Below are 21957 nucleotides of genomic sequence, written 5' to 3' on the forward strand. Positions count from 1 at the left end.
CAGATTGGCTAATACATTTTTTATTTCCTACAGTTTGGGTCAAGCCCCTAAGTAATTGGCCTCTAGACAATTTCACATGCAATACACAGTTTTTTAATGGAAGTCTAGATAAAGTGTACTATTAAACTGTCTGCTTATGAAAGAAAACTTCTAATCTGATATTTGTGTCAGATGATGTACCCTGGAGGGTTGCCATCTGGTTCATGTATTTTTAATAATTTCAAGATTAGCTTGCTATAGTTCAGACCAACAGTGTTTGCTGTTTTATTTAGTTGGGAGTTAAAATTACTGTAAAACCAGAATCAATAACTCCATTACTGAAAGGGGTGTGGGGTAAAGACACCAATTGGTTTGTAATGTCTTTAGAAACAATATTTACTTCTCAAAATTCAAACTCACTTGGAAATCAACACAAAGTGACAAACCTTTTACTTTTAAGAATTTGACTACTTATGAAATTTTACAAAATTGGGACAGCTTTGATTAAGAAGTATTAATTTAAAATAATTAAATTTTATTTTAAAAATGGGAAAAGTTGACCGTTTAAAAGTAATATTCACGCTTCCCTTAAGAAACTATGTGAGAGAATATTAAACATAAGTGAGCATGGCAGGCACATACTGCTCTGTCTCTTAGATTACTGGACCAGTATTTCACTAAGACATTTAAAGGCCATCCTGACTGACTTAGATAATTAATGTTGCTGACAAAATGACTCATCCCGGAGCGAAAAGCTTAGGGGAAAAATATAAAGAACATCTTTTTGTGATCTTTACGTTTGTTTTCTGGGTAGAAATAACAATTGTTTGTTTATACTTTAAATTGCCTCCTATCTCAATAATATCTTTTCTTAACTCATTATAACTGGTAGTAACAAATTACATTTCATGCCAATGGAGTTTGAAATTAGAAAAATGTCTCACAAAATATGTTTACTGAAATTTTAGGCACATAATTAGACATATTACCAATCAAAAATAAAATTATACTTAAAAACCCTAAATATTAGTTTGTAGTATATATATTAGCATGCTTCTTAAAGAAATACATTTTCATTTCTGCATTAGAGAGCACAGAAAGAACTTGTAGGAGAAAGATGGAAACGTTTCTGTGTCTACCCCTCAGAGAGAACCACTTAACAGTGATTCATGTTGATATATTATCTTGCATATATATGTAAATGTATATATACTACTTCTGGTAGACTACTACATAATTATTTTGTTCAGTGAACATTATTCTTTAATATGTCCTTGTAAATGATTATGTTATAAGGCATCCCATTAATCATACTGTAATTTATCTCTGCTGTAGCATATTTATGTTGCTTTCAGTTTTTCTTTCTTACTGAGAACATATTTTTACAGAAATATTTATTCAACTTTCTGAATCCATTCTTAGAATAAATCCTAAAAAGAGAAACAATGTTTCTTGCTATATATTGCTAAATTATTTTCCATGAAGATTCTAAAAATTTATACTCTGGCTAGCAATATAAATCTTACCCTGTCTCATCAGCATTAAACATACTATTATTTTTTTAAATATGTGTTACTTTGGTGCTTAAAAATTTACATTATGAATTAGTATTACCTTGATTACTGCTGAGCTTCAGTAAATTTTCACATGTCTACTCATTAATATTTATTCTTGTTCATGCGCTTTTCTCAGTTTTTAGAAAACTTGCTTTTTCATGTTTGCCTTTTCTTTACCTATAATTCATCTCTTTCTTCACTGCTTAGAGGTGGAGGAAAATAGAAATAATGTCAGTTATGTTGCAATGAACTTGAAGGAAAGTCATGGAGAGGCTTCATATCATCCCTCAGGTCTGTGCAGTTCAGAGCTTAGGGTTTATTTAAAAGGAAGAACAGGCAAAGAAAGCTAGAAGGAGCTCAAAAGTAGAATTTATATCTTAGATACCTTTTTTTATTACATTCTTTTACTTTCCAGATACAGAGAGTAAGGCATGTAAAGGCTGGCCAATGGCAAGACCAAGGCCAAAGGCTAACCCCAGGTCATTGGCCCTCAGAATAACACTAACTCACATTTGAAAAGGCAGAACCTTCTAGATCTCTTTGGCACTGTGCCAGGCAGAGCCAGAAAACACCGGTGATGGGAGGTGGGGAGAAACGACATTGGGTCCATAGAGTGGGGAACATTGCCACGCTGCCACTTATTTTCTTTCTTCCTTTGGTGTAAGTCTTCATTGATGTCCAAAATGTAATTAATGTATTCAGAGGTTCTGGTTGATTTCATCCAGGGCTTAAGATTTTGCCTTGTTTAAGGAAAACTCACTACACTGGAAGGCAGCATTACAAAAACTGATTTGAACAGGACACTGCAAGTGGCCATGATACAAGGCTAATTTAAAAGATTTTGGCAAAACCCCAGTGAACTCTCAGTTCCACTGTGCTGATATTTAAAGATGAGCACTTGATAGCAGAAAACTAAATTACAGTAATTGAATCAACGGCGCAATCAGCAAATGTTGGCACAAGGAACCCACCTGGTTCTACAGCATTCCTGTCTGATAGACCCAACTGGGGTTTCCAGATCTACTGGTATTCTTATGAGTTTGTGTTTCTTCTTGCACAAAGGTTGCTAAAAGATTATATCAGGCATTTCAATCTGACATTTGTACCTCCCTGTATGAAAGAAAAGTCGACAACAAGGAACATCAGAGTTACAATGTTCATTAGGCTAAGTCAGCCAGGTGTCCAGGAGAAGAAAGCCCTAGCAAATATTTGTCACATCTCTGCATTATCACCAATATTCAGAAAAGGCCATGACAGAAAGGGTGGTGACAGGCACAAAAAAAGTAGAGACCAGTTAGTTTCCCTGCATTGTAGGTCTAGTAAGCTTACTTAACTGAACACCTCATCCCTAATCTGTTCAGGGATACCTTACAGAATAACAAAAGCCATCTCAGAGCTTCTTTCCCATGAATATAGGACTTATTTTCTAATCTCCTTTAAAAGAAGTAAAATTTCTAACTTAACTTTTCAATTATTTCCTTTTTATATTTATATCAAAACTGTCTTCCAATATTTTATACACATAATATAAAAAAGGCTCTACTTGGTCCTCTCAGTTCATGCTGAGTTTAACTGACATTAACAATCAAAGAGTGTAATTGTAATAGTCAATCTATTCCACCTACCAGAGATGCTGATAGGAGTAAATACCTTATAACTGCAACTATATGTTAAATGAAATGAAAATGTAACCCCAAAATGAGAATGACATCTCTCAACAAAAGTAATTTGCAAATAAAATACAAATATAACCCTGAAATAACTTCCACATTTATGAAGCAAAAGTAATTTACACTTTTTAAAACATGGAATTTACTAACAGTTCCTATAATCAGAGCAATTCTCACAGTAGTATAGACACATACTCATAACTTTGTAATGTGGCAGTTCATTGAACCAATATTTTTTTGTTGTTGCTATTTAGATCTTGATTTTCACACTCAAATTCTAAAAGGACATGAGTGAAAAAGATGAGTTTCATTCTTTGAATTATCTTCATATTCAATTCATGTAACCCTTTTGAAGTAAAATCCATCCATATGTTACTATTTCCAACACACATACTATAATTTTTAAGGCACATGTCAGGTGCATAGAAGACAATAATTTATTATGTGCCTGTAAAAATGGCTCCTGAAGCCACTCACCCAGATTTTCTCTTCCCAGAGTTTCAGATGTACATTTCTAACCTTGTAGATCACTGTATCAATGCTTAATGTCCCCATTTTTATTAAAGTATCACCAACCACTTTTAACTAGAAAACTCCTGATTTCCATTTTTCCCTTTCCTATTTATCCCACATATAATAAGTCACCAAGTCCTTTTCCATAATATTATTACACCCTTTATTCCTCTCATTCCTGTAAGGAACCACCATACTAACCACCAAAATTAGGAGGCAGAATTCATCATTAGCCCCAATCTACACCTCTGAGAGTACAAAAGCACCCAACAGAGAGTATATAAAGCCCTGACAGGCTGCTCTGAGCACGTCAGTTTAGACTCCAAGTCCAGGTTACTCATGAAACAGCGATCACCCACTGTCACAGCCATGGCCCTACTAAAGCTGAGGCCACTGGTAGGAACACATTGCAAAATCCTGAGTTACTGTCCTTCCTTCTTTTTCATTCATCAGTAGTTATGAGCAATTTTCCCATGGCAAAGGCCTTTCCTCAACACTGATGATGCCTCTTGGGAAACTCCTTTAAATTCATTAATAGGTTCCTCCATCCCACCATCCCACCACCATCCTCCCCCATGAATAAAGGTGTTAGAATGAAAATGCTCAACAGGCCTGAAGAAGGGGCCCACCTACGTTTATTCCTAGATGAGAAATGCTATTTGTCACAGCTTGCATCCAGATCTTGGAAACACACTTGATGATTTGATATACAGAGAAAGAGAGAGAGAGAGAGAGAGAGAGAGAGAGAGAGAGAGAGAAATGATTACTATAGTATTCTAAGTGAAATAGGTCACAGGAAGAAAAAAACTGCATCATCTCACTTTATGTGGAATCTAAAAGAGTTGAATGGATAAATGGAGAAAGCAGACCCATGATTACCAGGGATAAAAGGTAGGTGAGGGAAATAGGGAGGTGTTGGTCACTGCAGTGATGTAGGGCAAATGTCTAGAGATCTAATGTACAGCATGATGACTGCAGTTAATAAATACTATACTGAATACTAGAAATTTTCTAGAGAGTAGATTTCAGGTGGTCTCATCACACAAAAGAATGTTAAATGTGTGAGGAAATAATATATTGACCTGACTGTGGTAATCATTCCACTACCTATTTCTTTACATATTCTGGCTATGCCTTTATCTTACTATTTACAATATATTTTAATGTATTATGAAAAAAAAGAAACTTACAATAATAAAATATATAAAATGGAGACATTTTAAAGAATATTGTAGAAGAGATCCAAAATCACAGAATAGCTTTTAACTAAGAATCACACTCCCAGTTAGCCACCTGTTCAGAACAAGATCTATCTTCAGACCACTGTGGCTAAGACTATATTAACATAATCAAACAATAGCCTGCAGATGATAATGGTATTTACAGCCTTAGATTCTGTTATAAAATATGAATGGCCATTCTGTGTGCTCCATAGAACTAGCTCGCATTCTCTCATTATTTACTCTTTCATTCAACAAACATTCACTGAACTTTCTCTGTTCTGGTACTTAGATTCTCAAATGCACATACACATACAAGGCAGGCTCTTTCTGGAATTTTCCCAGAATATCTGGTGAGCTCTTAGGGCAGGGCAGAAGTGTCCCAAACACCTCTAAGATAAAACTTGTCAAGGTGCTTGCTGGCATCTCTATTTTGTCAACTATGAAGAGCTCACAGAAAATGTCCTCTGGGTTCCCTGCCTTTTAAAATGAGCTTGGAGAGTAGAGGAAACATTGACAATCAAAACAAAAGGAAAACAGTAGATACTTGAGATAGGAAATTGCTTCCATTTTTAGAGAAGGATATTAGAGAGGAGGGAAAGCAGAATATGGATGCATTCATTAAAAATATTAGACAAGGTAATGGGAAAACAGTAATGAAGTTACTCACTGTGACCGAGGAAGCATTCTACAGAGAGCGCTTCTTCAATGCCTGAAAAAGACCAGTCAGTCAGTAAGGGAAGACTTCCACTAACCAAGGCATTGACATTCTTTGAACAACTATTGATAAGAGTATCATTATTGCTGTATCAATGTGAACTGGCCCCTAACTGATCACTGATGCTAGAGCCTTGCTTCAAGAGTAGCTTTTCATTCTGGAGTAGCTTCAGCTCAGGATGGGTAGATTACATGTTTCAGAGTAGGCAGGCATTTTGGTTAAGACACAGAGGCCAATTACATGACATTATCCTTCCAAACAGTCAGCTAACATTTAGTAATTAAAAAATAGTTCTATTTCATTTTTTAAATCTAATTAAAATTAACATGGAAATACTTTGCTTTGGAAGCAGAACCCATTCAGATGTGCTATGCAAAGGTCATCAACCACATCCAGCTTTACAGGGAAGGAGAAACAGAGTAAGAGCTGGTGTATTAACTGGAGTCTCCAAGGTGATCAAGAGAGAAACAATGAAAAATCTGGCCAAACTGAATGCTTTTGTAAGGAAAGAAGAAAGAGGAATGAATGCCACTGAAATCATAAAAGCTGATAATTTGTTTAGATAAAAAGAAAGAACTCTGGGTAGGTTTCATTTTTTCTCATTGTTATACCTTATACTTAGCTTTCCATTCAAAGCTTCCTAGTCTATACTTGATCTGCAGAATCAAATACATTTAAAGATACATGATTAGCTTTAATATAAAATCAGTATATAAAATCAGTATATATAATTACTGAAAAGACATGTTCATAACTATAAAGGACACTTCAAAATTCTTTAAAACTACTTTCATGCTGAAGAAGCATTTATTTCTTCCAAGATATCATTTCTTAGAACTGCTTTCGGGCTTGCTAGATTTTTGTGGAGATTTTCATTAACAAAGCAAAGTTACAAATTGTTTCATGAAATTCTATAATAGCCAGAGGCTATATTTCTGATTTATCCCTTTTTATTTTTCTGTCTCCAAATTACATTTTCATCCACATAGTGTCACTCTACAGTTTCCCCCCAAAGCAAGTAATGAGTGAGTTATTTGTTTAGTGTATATTTATTGAATAGCTTGCAGCCAACATAGTGTCTGACAAATAGATGTTGCTCAATAAAAAAAAATGCATTGAATGCAACTTGAGTTATGTCCATTCTGAGGCACCTCGTAGCCCTTTGAAGATCCGAACTACATGACATGCAGGTTCTACTTCTCCATAGGGTCTAGAAAATAAAGGAGGTATTGAGAATCACTGTGGAAATTCAGAGCAGGAAGAACACTCCCTGATGGAGAGTTCAGAGAAGTACTTCTGGGAAAGGAGGCTTTTGAGCTTGTGCCTAGAAAGATGTTTATGATTTAGGTCTGTGGACACCTAGGCTAAGGCCATCATGGGCCAAGAAAACCTGTAAAAGCACAAGCACAGAGCTGGGAAACATGTACAGTCACTTCAGTCCCCAGCTAAGAATAAGGAATTACGGTATAAACTACCAAGACCAAAAGAAGGGATTACCTAAAAGGCAAGAGAGAAAACTATAAATCCAATGCTCCACTTGGAATGTTTCACCCCTTCAGTGAGACTGTATTGAGCACCCAAGAGATTCAAGACCCAGCTCTGCAAAGATAAAGTAAAGCAACATTTCTGCTCCTGAGTTTCTCCCAGTTGAGTGGTGAAGATCACCGCCTAACCCGAGTACTGTGGGATAAGTGGGCACAGAGGAGCATCCGACTCCGGGAGTGTCAGGAAGGCTTCCTGAGGAGATAAAGATGGAACACAACCCTGAAGGATAGAAAGGAGCTATCAGGCAAGCAAGGGGCAGGGGGCAGGAGGCCCTCCAGACACAGGTAAGGAGCTGCGTGTACAGGCCGTGGAGGTGGGTTTCTTACAGTTCAATTTCAACACCCTCACCCATCGTGGATTTTTAACTACAAACTCATTTAAATTTTGCTTTATTAGCACTTGCTTTATAAATAGGACATTAAAATTTCATTCACTCAACAAATATTTATTGGGTCAAGCTTATCCCACAGTGTTTACTGAATTTTTATTATTTCCTTGGTTTTTCCACATAGTTCTCTTTGCCTGGCATGTGCATGTCAGTCCTTTCCATTTTCACCCACTGAACTTCCACATACCAAGGCCCATCTATTCAAAAGCCATCATTGCAATGAAACCTTTGCAAATATCTCAAGCACATTTTGCCTACTTTTTCCAAGTACCCGATACACTTTCTTTGTACTACTAACTCAGTACACCTACCACATTTTGCCTTATATAATTATGTTCACACCAAAATTTTTGTAAGAACAAATGTGTTTTGTTAATCATTTTAAGTAATATAAGACTAGAGCAATGCTTTGCACCACCAACTTTTGCTGAAATGAGTTGGCAAGATTGTTTCAAGAATAAATCCAATACATGTGTAGGTCAGTTGCCTTATATCCAGGTCTATATATGCCGCATATATTTGTATATACACATCCTTATAAAAATATTATTGACATGTAAAAACAGTATCCACCTTCAGCAAAATTTCCTGTACTATTTATATTGCTTTCCTCCATAGTTATTTATCTGTACAATGAACTAGAGATATCAGAGAAATAAAACAGTGGAAATGATGCTAGAAGGGCATCAATACTATATGATTCCAATTGTATGACATAGAAAAGATCAAACTAGAGAAAAAAAAAAGTAGACCAGACATTCCAGGGTTTGTGGATGAGTTATGAAGTTCAACTGAAAAATAATAGAGAGCTACTTTTGGAAGTGTTCTATATCTTAACTATGGTGTAACTGCATGACCTTATATATTTACCTACATATTATACTAAAAAATTATCCTCGACTTTAAGCCAGGTTCTCTGAAAAACAAACACTTTTGTATGTTATAAAGTTTTTGACAAAACTGATGAAGAATTGTAATCTTGATAAAGGAGTGAGGATATTGCATAATTTTATAGCATGCAGAAACAATCCACAGACTCAACAGTTAAATAATAAATAATTGATTGGAGTTGGAAATCTTATATTTGTCAGTTTTGTTGAAAACCCATATTCTTAGGACATGACAAAAACTTCAGAATGTTTAAAGGGAGATAATGGAAAAATATGACAATCGCTGCAGCAGGATTAGATACAAGATTGAAAGAGTTATACTGGGAATATTTCTATATCAAGAAACTTTTAGCTCCTCAAAAAAAAAGTGGGAAGAGAAGAAACTGGGGGAAAAAGGCTACTGGCCAGGAAACCAGAAAATGGATAATTGGAATTTAAATTACCCTGAAACTGCCTTCAATTCTGTGTTCCTAAATTGATGATGAAAGACATTCAAGGGAGTGTATAGACAAAGAGTTAAACAGTTAACACAATTATCAAACTGACACACAGGAAATGACTTCAGGACATTAGAAATGGAAATATGCAAGGAAAAGGTGCTCTGGCGCTCCCAGGCACAAAGGTCAGATATTATACAGGACTATTCTAACATGACTCCCCAGTTAGAATTCTATTTTCAGATCTCATTATCAAAGATCTCCACAGTACATCCATTCGCTGTTGTCTAGAATTTCATTATAGTGACAATTCTATTTCCAGTCAACAGATCCTGGAAAGCAAAGGCCTCTCCAATTCACCAGGAGTTGCTGTGAATTAAGTAGAAAAAACTCTTCAGAATCACCTACTTATTTTTAAGGAACTATAAACTATGCACCTCAACCTTTCTTAGTCACAGAATCTTGTGTGTGTGTTTTGTGTGTGTTGGAATACTGGATGGGTTTTTCTGAGCAGATTACTGAGATGGAGAAGTCAGAGTTTGAGCCCACTGTTTAAAAGTATAGCTAAGGGGGTCCTGCTCTCTTGTCCATCCTAGCCCACTCCCTATTTCTTTCTGTAATGTTCTCTAGAAGTCTCTAATACCAAAGTGCAACATCGTAAAGACCCAACTCTTTTCTTCACTTAAAGTTTAATTTCTCACATGTCATATAAACTTCTGTTAACCTGCTCCCAATAGGTCTAAGAGAGAATCAGAAATAAAATAGAGAAAGGCTTGCTAGGATAGAATGAGCCTTGAATTTGACCCACAGGCTTTGTTCAGATTCTACTAACTTCTGGACAGTTTATAGAAATGTATACCCCACGTGTTTTTGCAGTACCCTGTGCATTCATTTACTATAATTCCATTCACTGTAGTGTAATTGCTTCTTTATCTATTCTCTCTTATGTACCAAGAACTATAAGTTCTTTCAAAAGTAATAGCTTTGTTATCACTGACTCATTCCTACCCAGGAGAATGTCTGGCATGACTGGTGGAATAAATGACAATAAACAAGCCATTTCACCTTACTGGGATTCATTTTCCCATAAGTCAATTAAAAAAGAAAGCAGCTTCTTTGGGGGTTGTTGTGAGGTTTGATTGACACATACAACTATAATTAAAAAATTTATCATAAGGTAGAAAGTTACATGGTATTTCTTTATTACTTATATTCATCCAAAAATTGAAAACACAACCTACTCTATGGCAGAATAGCATATGTCACAGCAAATATCATTGTAATGAAACTATGTATAAGACAGCAATTTCAAGTTATTGTTGACACTCTATGCATCTAAGCAATAGTTAAATTGATAAATCCAGAAAATAGGTAGTTGGATGAGCCTTCAAGTTTGTAATAACAGAAATTCCCTGTCAGCCATACAAAAGAGGAAGTTGGCATTTCTTTGTAGCTCCATGCTTCCAAAACCTGGTATAAAAGAAGCCAAATATGAAGTACATGCCCCCAAGGAAACTATCAGGCTTTTTTCTAAAGACACGGGGTGAAGTGTCAGATATCTTACAGAGCATTGCATGTCACCAGTTCATTCCTCCATTCTTCCTTACAGTGCATCCATTCAACCAACAACATTGAATATCCATTCAATGAATAATGCATTTTACAAATATATTTTGAGCATCTACTAGGCACCAAGTTGCCAGTGGAAAAAAAAAAAACAACTAGCAAGTAAGACATACTTTGTGCCTTAAAAGCACTCACACTCACAAGCAGTAGGGGGGAAATAGATTTGTGTGCATAGGACCCATGCTATTTAGTTGAGCATTTAGTATATATGCTACATATATTGCTGTACAGATGTCTAAATATTATAATGCCTTATTTGTAAGTACAGAATTTTACTGTGACCAGATATAAAAATACTTGTAATATGGACCTTCAATATCACATAAAAATTTGTTTTTTAGAGGAATATTCTCAGTGAAAAGTATATGCCCGAAAGAGTTTTCTTACTATTCACTAAGTCATTAGCTAATTGTATATAAAATAGTGGATAAATATCTTTTGTAAATGTCCCAAGGATGAAAATATGTATGTATTTTATCACCAGATAAGAAATATTTCACAATTATTAGGGGTGTTGAGTGGAAAGAATGTCCTGGTAGGTAAGACTATGTCTTATTTGACTTTAAGACCCAAGTCTAGGACAATGCAGACACACAGCTTATTAAATGGATGAATGAATGAGGAATTTTGGAATGGCAGCAGCCAAGATTTCCAAGCCAAAATTAAATCAAATGGATAAGAAAATAATATCAGTCTAATCAGTCAGCCTTTCTCATCTAATCAGTCAGCCCACTGCTTCTCATCTCATCTGTGAAAGTATAGTAATGTAGAAAAAACTGGAATTTGGAGCTTACATCCAGACTACTCCAACTGTATAGGTAATTTAACTCTTTGAAATTGCATTTATAAAATGAGGACACAAATATGCAATGTGTGAAAATATCAAGCTGAGTTACTGACATACAACTACTGTTTTATATATTTAAATTAAGATTTTAGAAATGCCTTTTTTTTTTAGAGGCCAAAACCTTGTAATTCTGCTATAGCAACACTGTGTTAATACTCAATCCAAAGTCATTCATTCTTGGGTCTTTCTTTCAATATCATTGATAATATTTTTAAAGACATACATGACAACATGTAGAAGATATGTCCTCTGCTTCCCTCTCTGGAATCGGTCAAGTGCTCCCAAGCTCTCTTGATGATATCGGTAGGTGTCTAAATGATATGATATGAAGGATATGTAAAGTCATTCCTGGATGAAATACCTTGGCTATCAGTCTACTTTGGGGACTAGAAATGCCATCTTTGGAACTACGTGTTTGGCTAAAGCATTGCAGTGTAAGGTCATTGCCAAAGGCAAATTCTGACTTCCAATCTATGTAGCTCTGGATTCCTGCCTTAACCCAACTTTTATGCCTGAAACAAATGGCAAAGACAGATAAAATATTAACAGATAAAAAGAATGAGATAAAACTGAGCTCAAAATAATTTTAACATATCAGGGGATCAAATACAAAACAACAATGGTGGACTTTAAATCGGGCTTCTTGGACTTTTGGACAAGAAGTAGATGGTAGTAAAGAGGACAATGAGGGGATGTGGATTAAAAGATCCATACAAGATAAGGGACAAAACTCATGTGAATGACTTGAAACTAGGGCTCAAGTAAGACTCTGCTGCTCATGAAAAGAGACTGACCATTAGTCAACCTGAAGCAATAATTTTACGGGAAGATCTGAACCAAGGACATAGGGTGACAAATACAGAAACTAAGACAAGCCAGTTGCTGGCTCCTGACTGTATTCCCAATGTTTGCAATATCATCGTGGAGCAAAGGTAAAATCTCACCTTAAAACTGGTTATACACTAGTACCCTGGGGGCAGATTAAATGCAACAGAAAACTTGTTAAATATGAAAGGAGAGACAGAGGAAAACAATTATCCAACTTCACACTATGTACAAAAATAAATTTCAGAAGGCACAAAGACCTAAATTAAAAGGAAAAATAAAACTTGAAGAACAAAATATAGAAAATCTCAATGAATTTGGGATAGTGTTGCATAACAATAAATAGCTGAAACCGGTTGGGGATCTGGATATATTTTGAAAGTGGAGTCCACAGGTCTTGAAAATAGAGTGGGAAATGAGAGCCTTCAAGATGTCTCCAACATTTTTGGCCTGAGCAACAGAAGAACAATGTGCTTAATATTGGGTTTGGAAAGAATAGAGGAGGAGCAGCAGGCTGGAAAAGGAATATTAGGAATTATCTTTGGACAAACTAGAATTGAAGCAGACCTCCAAGCAGAGGTGTGGAATAGCATGTTGGATGTGAGTCTGAGATCTGGGGAGAAATCAGATCTGAAAATAAAAATCTGGAAGTCAGAAGCTTAGGGATATCATTGAAAGCCTGAAAGTTAATGAGGTTGCCTAGGGAGTAAGAATAGTTAGGGAGGGAATGGTGAAAGACTAAGCCCTAAGGAACTCCATTCAATTAGAAATTGGGAAGAAGAGAAAGAACCAGCCCAGGACACCGAGGATGAGTGGCCAGTATGAGAAAGGGAATCCAGGAGATCTTGTCCTAGAAACCAACTGAACAATATTCTAGGAAGGAAAAAATATATCACAAGTTCCTGAAAAATTAAGTAAGTAAAGGCTTAGAATTGAACACAGGTTTGGAGATTGGTAGTGACCATGACAACAGAAGTTTCAGTGGAGTGTAGAAATGCAGGTCTGATGGAAACAGCATAAAGCAAAGGAATCAAGAAGTCAAGACAGGAAGTCTACACGACTCTCTTAAGGCGTCTTCCGATAAAAGAGAACAAAAAATTAGTTTATAGTTGAAAAAGAAGAGCATGAAAATGTTTTTCTTTATAAAAATACAAATTATGGCACTTTTAAGCTACTAGAAATATTTCATTAGAGAGGAAGAAGTTGATGATGCTAGAGAGAAAAAGTGAAACTATAGGAGTCAAGTAAGCAAAGAGGGAAAAAGATCAAGTCCACAAGATGGGCATTTGCCCTTAGAGAGACAATTCTGTTGTAGCATATATGCTTTAGTTTGATATTCCACTTTGCATAGAGTTGTCTTCAGTTTTATTTTGGTGTTTCTTCTTTATAGTTTTAAGATAAAAGGCGCCTAGTTGACTCTTATAATATATGCATCTACATAAAGTGCCCCATATTTGTAATCACACACACACCTGAAGTCAGTGGTGTCTGGCTCATATTTGCAAAACTTAAGTCAGGCAATCCTAGAGGAATCACCCAACCTTTCAAGAAAGGAGTCCTTCAAAGAGATTGCTCCAGAAACTATAAAAAATAGTCACACAAAGCTCATGTTTCTCTAGGCAGAGTTATCTGAGCTGAATTAAAATTTGATGCAATGTTTGGAGGCTTGAAAATATTCCCCACAGGAAAAAAAAATGGAAGAAAATGTCACTGAGCACATGAAACTGAGTTTGGGGTTAACACTGACTTGAGAAATGTTTTAACTTCTTATTTTGGAAAATCTTCAATTTTTCAGATATGAATGCAATAAGACCCTTATAGTAAGTTGATTTAAAAGGTATTTCTGAGTTTCCAATTTCATATACTTTTACATCCATTATTTGTGTAAGTTATACATATGTAAAATACATTGCTATAATTAGAATAAATAAAACATTTTTGTGTTATTTCTAGTGCGGCATATTCCCCCTTTAACTTGTAGTTAAAATAACATAATGGTTTTCTAATAGTCTGTATTGAAATGAATGGAAAATTACCAAATGCTATAAAAATACCTTATATAAAACTCTGAGGAAAAAAAATTTAATTTGAAAATTAATTTATGCTACATTGCTTTGAGTTTTAGCCTAACTGAGATTTTATTTGGAAGTCAAAAGCCAAAAGCTTAACAGTTGCCAGTAATTATGTGCAATTGAACATCTATCAATTATTTTCCTCAGAATTATTCAGGTTTAATTTAAGCATCCTCAAAAGCTTAAAATTTTCTTTATACCTACTATTCTAACCAAGCCAGGAACTAATAAAAGTGTGCAGATTTCAAATGTTCTTAAAATTTCACTTCTGTAACTTACTGTATTGATCAGCTCAGGCTGACATAACTAAATACCATAGATTGGGTGGCTTAAGGAACAGGAATTTATGCCATAATTCTGGAAGCTGGATCGAGGTGCCAGCTGGTTCAGTACCTGGTGAGGACTCTCTTCTCGGCTTTCAGATAGCTGTCTCCTTGCTGTGTCCTCACATGGCAGGAAGGGAGAAAAAGAGACCTGGTCTTTCTTCTTTTTCGTATAATCCCATCCCTCATGACTTCTTCTAAACCAAACCATCTCCCAAGGCCATTGCCCTCCAAATACCATTGCACTGGTGGGTAGAACCTCCACATGTGAATCTGTGGGGGTCACAAACATTCAGTCTACATCACTCACATCCTCACACAATTAAGAACTAAATACTGCATCATTTCTAATACATGTGAGCCATCTTTGTGTCCATTTCTATGCACTTCTATCCAAGTGTCAAATCGATATCCTTAAGCAAGGTGCATGTGCTTGTTCACAAAAACCCTGGTACTCACTGGGCCTCTAGCGAGACCACTTACCCTAAGGCCAGATACATCAGTGCACATTTGAGGATTATTTTTTGCCTGAGTGCTGTAATACACAATTTTTGACAAACCGACTAACTAGAAATTAGTTGCATGAATTTTTTATCCCCCTGTCCCCACTGCCATTTAGCTTTAGATTGGTGGTAAATGAATCCAGTGACTAAATATTACTTAATTGGCAATTCAAGTAGGTTTCTTTTACTTTCTTTTCTATTCTTTTTTTTTTTTTAACTGAGCAGAAAAAGAAAGACTGTCATGTACAAATGTAAGAGTTGGTTTAAGATCTTAAGAAATAAATTTGGGCCCATCAACAGCTGACTTTTTTTCTCATCCCTTAAAGAGGAGATGGTTCCTTATCCTTGGTGATCTAACCCACAGTTTAGTTTTCCCTTCATTTTTCATAGGCCCAAAGTATTCACACTGAACAGAAGTGAAGTCAAAGTAGAGTTTAAATGTGAAGGATTCCAGGCAGTGTCTGAGCAGAACAAATAATTGACAGGCAATTTCCATATTTACACATTGGTCTGGAAAATGTTCCCAAACTGCATTTGGGCCAGGCAGCCTCTCCATGGTCTGCACTGATTTTGTTTGCTTTATGCTTGAATTTAGGTTGCATAACTAAGAATATAATGCATGATTTGATCATTCAAAAAAATCAGAGACTTTATATGCAAAAGTGTTCCCATACATATAGGTAGATGGTGGATTTTCTCCACCCAAAGAAAAAGATGAAAAACGCGGGAAGGAATAGGAACAAGAAAGATGACAAGACTAGATTAGATTGTAACCAGTGCATCAATGGAATCTCAAGTTATTTCCACATATCCTCACACCAAACCACATCTTTTTTTCTCCCTGTCATTTCTCTCCATGTTGACAAGTCATGGAGTGACAAGCCTGGGCTGACATCATTAACCCTCAAATTGCTAAGCATTATTCAACTAGGTCGTGAGAAGAAAAGAAGCTGAAACGATTCAGCGCTGCAAGTATAACTGAAAAATTTTAAAGCTCTATCCACGGACTTTTCCTCATAATAGAAATGCAGGGATACATTTGCAGTAAAACCTGAAAACATAAAACATCTGTGCCTTCAGAAACTCAGGAGACTTCAGATGAAGAAGCTGTAGGAAATTGAGTTCAGTTTAAATTGAGTGCCACATCTCTAAAAGCTCCAGCCTCAAGACGTTTAGGAGCACCTTTTAGCCCTGTCCTGCTGGGGGCTGAGGGACGAAGTCACCAGAGCAGAGGCACATACAGCTTCAAAGAGAAGCCAAATCAACCTTTTTGGCTTAACACTGAGGAAGACATGGCAATACCTATGGGGCGGAGAGGCGGAGAGAGGTTGACAACCAGATGTTCTCCACTTCCCAAACTACCATCTTTTCAAATGTTGGTGAACTCTAGTAAATGAAATGTTAAGTAAGAATAACCTTTATTAGTAAAGAGGATCCCATTCTTATTTTTGGCATTTTCTGACCAACAGAGTGATCCAACACTGGGAGGATCTAGAAAAGAAGGATATGAAGTCTCCTTCCCTACAGATTTCTAAGGAAAAAGAGGTTTCTGGTCTGGAAGGCTTGGAATTCTGCTACCTGAAGCCAGATGGTTGCACCAGATTACTCTCCAAGTCTTTCCCCTTCTATTATTTATATATATTCTTCATTCATGGTTAAGGTATGGTTCTAGATAAGATAGGGTAGGCACAATCCATCTTTTCTTTCTCACTGAATGCAGCTATGTAACATAATAACCAGAATACCACATTTGAAGGCTCTAAAATGAGAAGAATAGCAGGTGGATTGGGTAGGACCAGAGTTCAAAATACCAGCCAACATGTAGAGAGTTTTTCATTTTCTTTCCCCCTCTGGTGTCCCCTGGCCAGGATTCTGGGCAGCCAGAAACCCAGAAGTGAACAAATGAGGAATCTCCTGCCACACAGTGGAAGTAGGGGGAGAAGTTCTCTGTTCTCTCTCTTTTTTTTCCTGTAGATTTGGGTCCTAAGCCATTTTCAGATGTTGCCCATTAGCTGCCTAGTCAGTAGCCTGAATCCAGGCTTTGGAGATCAGACAGAGACAGTTTTCCATGATAGCTGTGCTACTCAGAAGTTCTGTAATCTTGACAATTATTTAACCTCTCTCGGACTTTTTCCTCATCAGCACAATTTTGATAAATACATTATAGGATTGGGATGCACATCACACCTCTGGGTTGCTAAATGTTTTTCACTCAAGGACAAAGCAATGTTTCTGAATGATTATGTAAACTGGAATAAAAGTTCTTTAATAATTTCCTAATTTAAGGTGTCAGTTATGCCTGTTCTTCAGTCAAATTGCATGGAATAAAGTTTTCAGAAAAATGTACAGATATAAGTCCCACCCATGTTAATTCTCTAGATTCCTCTCCTGTGCTCAACAAAGGTTAAAGACACAAGTTCCCTTGATTAAAATCTCTGCTTGTCTTTGTCATTCAAATTGCCCTAGACATTTTAGTTGCTTCAATATTGCTCAAGTAGTTTAATATCCTAAATAACTTGTTAATTTCTGTTTCAAAAAATGCTCTAAAACTTCCCTTCATAATGCTTCAAATGAATTATTGCTCCAGTTGGCATGTCAAGAGATTCTTAATATTTCTTCCTGCCTCTGATGTTCTGTAAAATTCCTTGATTTGTACAAGTTTCAGGATATAGAAATGTATATGAAGTTTTTTCTTCCCTAGTGAACCCTAGGTAAATAATTAATCCCTGTTTCAAGTTGAGTTCAAGATCATGTGTATGCAAGGATGAGGCACCTTCTCTCATAGTCAAATTGTGAGCTTCTTGAGAACATGGGCCACATCTCACTTTATTTTTTTTTTAACTTCCTAGAACTTACGAACTGGTCTCAGATGATCACAATCAATTCTAATTCCCTGGTGATGAAAGTCTTATATTCTACAGGTTCAGTGAGAAAGGATTAAAATTCAGAAGATAGATCTGTGTATTCTACAGTAGTTTTTTGTTTCTCATGATAAAGCAGAATACTATACCATAGAAGGCACTGCATTAAAGTTCACTTCTTTTTTGTGACTGACTCAGAAAGAATCTAAGTGGATCTATGAATAAAAGCATTATTCAATATAACAAAAACCCTCTGATCAATAGATAAATAACCCTCTTTAGAACCATAAGTTATTGTCTTATACATTTTTTCCTCCTCTGGTGTCCCCTTTATTGCCTATATTTTGCTTCTCACATGTCTTCAAGTTTCCATTTCAGCCTATTATCCTTTTTATAATCTCAAAAATGATTGTGGCCTTCTATGAACACAACTAAAAACTAGAAATCACTTCACTAGGGGAAGTATTCAGTGGAGAAAAAATACATAAGGACTGAACCAATTTTGTCAGATTGAATGAGTTCTTTTAGAAAAGTAAACATTTCTGTTTTACTTAGTTTTGATTATCATTCACAGTATGTTTTCTTAAAAATTGTGAGGAAATTTGCACCTTCAGTATACATGACTTTTATACAACATATAAGGATGTGCCTAGATTTGGTGCCACTTGTATTTGTTGGCCATATGCACAAAAAGCTCAATGAACAACATCAGCAGGCCGGTAATAGCCCACTGAAGATTTCGGTTCCAACTGTGTCCCCATATTCAAGACAGAATGTCAGTAAACTCAGTACATATGTGTGTATGTGTGTGCGTATGATGTGTCAGTCCATATATGTCAGTCCACTCAGTATACAAAATTGGTTCATATGTATACAGAATACATATATATATTCCCAAACCATTTTTTCTCAAAAATCCACAGCATCCAATTTCTAATTTGGAGATAATCATTTCAAAACTTTTCTGTGCATACAGAAATGACATGACCAGAGACCTTCTGTTTCTCTCATAAATACCTATAAAGGCAAGCTGTATTTTACACCAGTCTTAGTAATCGGGGTTATCATACATGATCACAGGTTACTGTTTATGAACATATGCATTCAACTGTTGTTTTTCTCATTTCTTAACTTTGTGTTATTCTTTTAACTGAAGGTATACATTCACTCTTAGACTTCCAAACAAATCAAGAAACTTACAAGGAACCATAAAGGAGTCATTGGAGTCCATAAGAATTCTGAAGAGATTAAGCCTCCAATTTCTGCTCACATTATTGTATGCACACAACCAGGATTAGTTGGCAATAATTTGGGGCATGGTGACAGGTTAAATTATAATATGCCAATAGAATAAAAGGGAAATGGTAATATTCAAAGCCACTGAATACCTCACAGTTCTGTGCCAGGAAAATGAACAACAATTTTAAGATCTGCATGTTAGCGAGGATTTTCTGTCTCTAAGAGTAGGGTACTATTACTTTGAGAAGTGTATAACCTAATAATTAGAGTTATGTTTGCAGTTTTTACTGTATCTTGGATAACTGTTTTTAGGGCTTTTTTGTACTTCAGTGTCTCACACAGTATAGAATAGCTGATAACCCCACACTCTTCTCCCCAGCTCGCCTCTAATACATTTTGTAGGTGGAATTCTATTTTCATCTAAATTAGCCAGGGAAACAAACTTCTCAGAGGCGAGTTGGGCACACGGAGCTAAAGGAGAGTCCAGCCCAGGGGCCTCCCCCAGCTCCCAGTTTTCCACTGAAAAGTAAGGGTCCAGGGACATTCTCTGTGTAGTTCATAAAATGAGGGGATCACCTACATCAAGGAATTAGGAAGATTACATGAGAATACCCATAAACAAGAAAGTCAGCTTTGGTTTAGCACTCTCATTCTGCACTGCATTCCATACTAATGTATTTGCATTCCCTCAAATATTTCCACTACCCTCCATTTGCAAAGACACTGTCATGATCCAAGAAAGGACCCAGTTTTGCAGGGTCAGTCTGTCCTTTTTAATTTTTCAAATGTATTGGCATACAGCTATATATAATATTCTGATTATATTGTTTTTAGGGGAATATAGTTAATGTACAGTATTTTATTGGTTTCAGGTGTACAACATAGTGAACAATAATTATATACATTACTAAATGCTCGCTATGTTATGTGTAGTTACCAACGTTACCACACCAAGATATTATAATGTTATTGGTTATATTCTTTCTGCTGTTATTGGCTGCAATTGGTTATATTCTCCATTCTTTTTGACTAATTTACTTTATAATTTGAAGTTTGTACCTTTTTATTACCTTCACCTATTTTATCCAGACCCCATCCCCCTCCCCTGTGGTAACAAATAGTCTATTGTCAGTATTTATGGGTCTACTTTTTTCTTTGCTTTGTTTTTTAGATTCTACATTTAAGTGAAGTCATATGGTATTTATTTCACTTAGCATGATACCTTCTAGGTCTACCCGTGTTGTCACAAATGGCAAGATATCCTTCATTTTTATAGCTTAGTATCCCATTGTGTATATGTACCACATCTTCCTTACCCAATCATCTACAAATGGATGCTTGGGTTGTTTCCATATCTTGCTATTATAAATATGCTGCAAAAAACATAGGGGAGCATATATCTTTTTGAATTAGTGATTTTGTTTTCTTGAGTAAATTCCCAGAAGTGGAATTGCTGGGTCATATGGTATTCTATTTGCAGTTCTTTGAGAAACCTCCATACTGTTTTCCATAGTGTGCCAGTCTTTTCTAGTCAAGCCTTATATCATTCTGGGAGACTCTTAATTACCAAGCACTTCCTTTAAAGGAAATATTAGTAAATTTTGGACACTCTTAAACTCTGAACCAAACACAGTCAAACACAGACATCCTTATGTGGAGGAAAAAATCAGTCTACACCAGGGGAGCTTAAATACATCTTTGCCTCCAGTTCTTCAGCTTTCTGGAAAAACCCATGTCCTGGCACATACTTTTTATAATTCAGCTGAACAAATATTTATTATGATCATGTTCTGTGCTTGTTGCAGGGGCACCAATAGTTAGTTAGCAACAGAGACATGTTCCTGTTCAGGAGTTTGACACTCAAATAGTGACACAATTAATTAACTATGTAGGTACAAACAGCAAGAAGTCAAATGAGAGAAAAACAAATCATAGTAAGAAAAAAATCTGTGTGTATATATGTGTATGTGTGCAGATGTATCAAAGAACTAAACTAAGGGTGATGAAGAATCCCTTTAAGGAATTTTAGAAAGGATCAGTTTGAGTCAAACAATCAGAAAAAGAGGAATAAGAATATTCCAGGCAATTATCTGGGAAAGCCTTGAACAGAAATAGCTTCTAGAGGGGAAGTTTGTTGCCATGCTGCGTATGGATGGAGACCAAGCAGAGACAGAACAGGCAAGGCCTTGCTTTCCACATTAAAGATGCTGAAATTTCTTCTGAGGGCACTAAGAAATGACAAGGGTTTTAGGAACAAACTTGACATGCTCTCATTCATGGCAGGGTATAAGGAATGCGAAGTGCACTGTGGCTGCAACGTGGCAAACAGATGGCAGAGGGTACATGAGTGGAAGCTCAGAGACCGATTAAGATGCAACAGCAACTGAGAGATAGCAACCTCTTGAATTCAGGGGGTGGGGTGATCATGCAGATGGAAGGAATGAACAGGTCTGAGATACACCATGAAAGCAATATTCATTAGCCACAGGTGAGAGGGAAAGAGAAAAATCAAGCCATATGTCTAATTTCTGAGGTCTAATTTAATCTTTGTAACTATATGATATGGATGATGTTATTATGTATCATCTTGAAGATTCATTTGTGCATTTGACAAAGATTTATGGAGCTCCCAACACAGTGATTTAGAGTTTTGTGACCTGACTTTGAATACTGGTTCTGCCTCTAATTAACTGTGTGACCTTGAATGTGGTTCTTAAACATAAGTATGCAATAAACATACGGGTG

General features: G+C 36.1%; 1 long non-coding RNA gene across 1 annotated transcript in view; it reads right to left on the reverse strand.

The window, feature by feature from the left end:
- The window catches only part of LOC140843506 (uncharacterized), a 306849-nt gene that overhangs the window by 199637 nt on the left and 85255 nt on the right, over positions 1–21957 (reverse strand). The window contains exon 2 of the long non-coding RNA XR_012121340.1: positions 5609–5650. This is a non-coding gene — a long non-coding RNA (uncharacterized lncRNA). The remainder of the gene's footprint in view (positions 1–5608; positions 5651–21957) is intronic.

This window comes from Manis javanica, chromosome 9 (assembly GCF_040802235.1).
Source record: "Manis javanica isolate MJ-LG chromosome 9, MJ_LKY, whole genome shotgun sequence".
Lineage (NCBI taxonomy): Eukaryota > Metazoa > Chordata > Mammalia > Pholidota > Manidae > Manis > Manis javanica.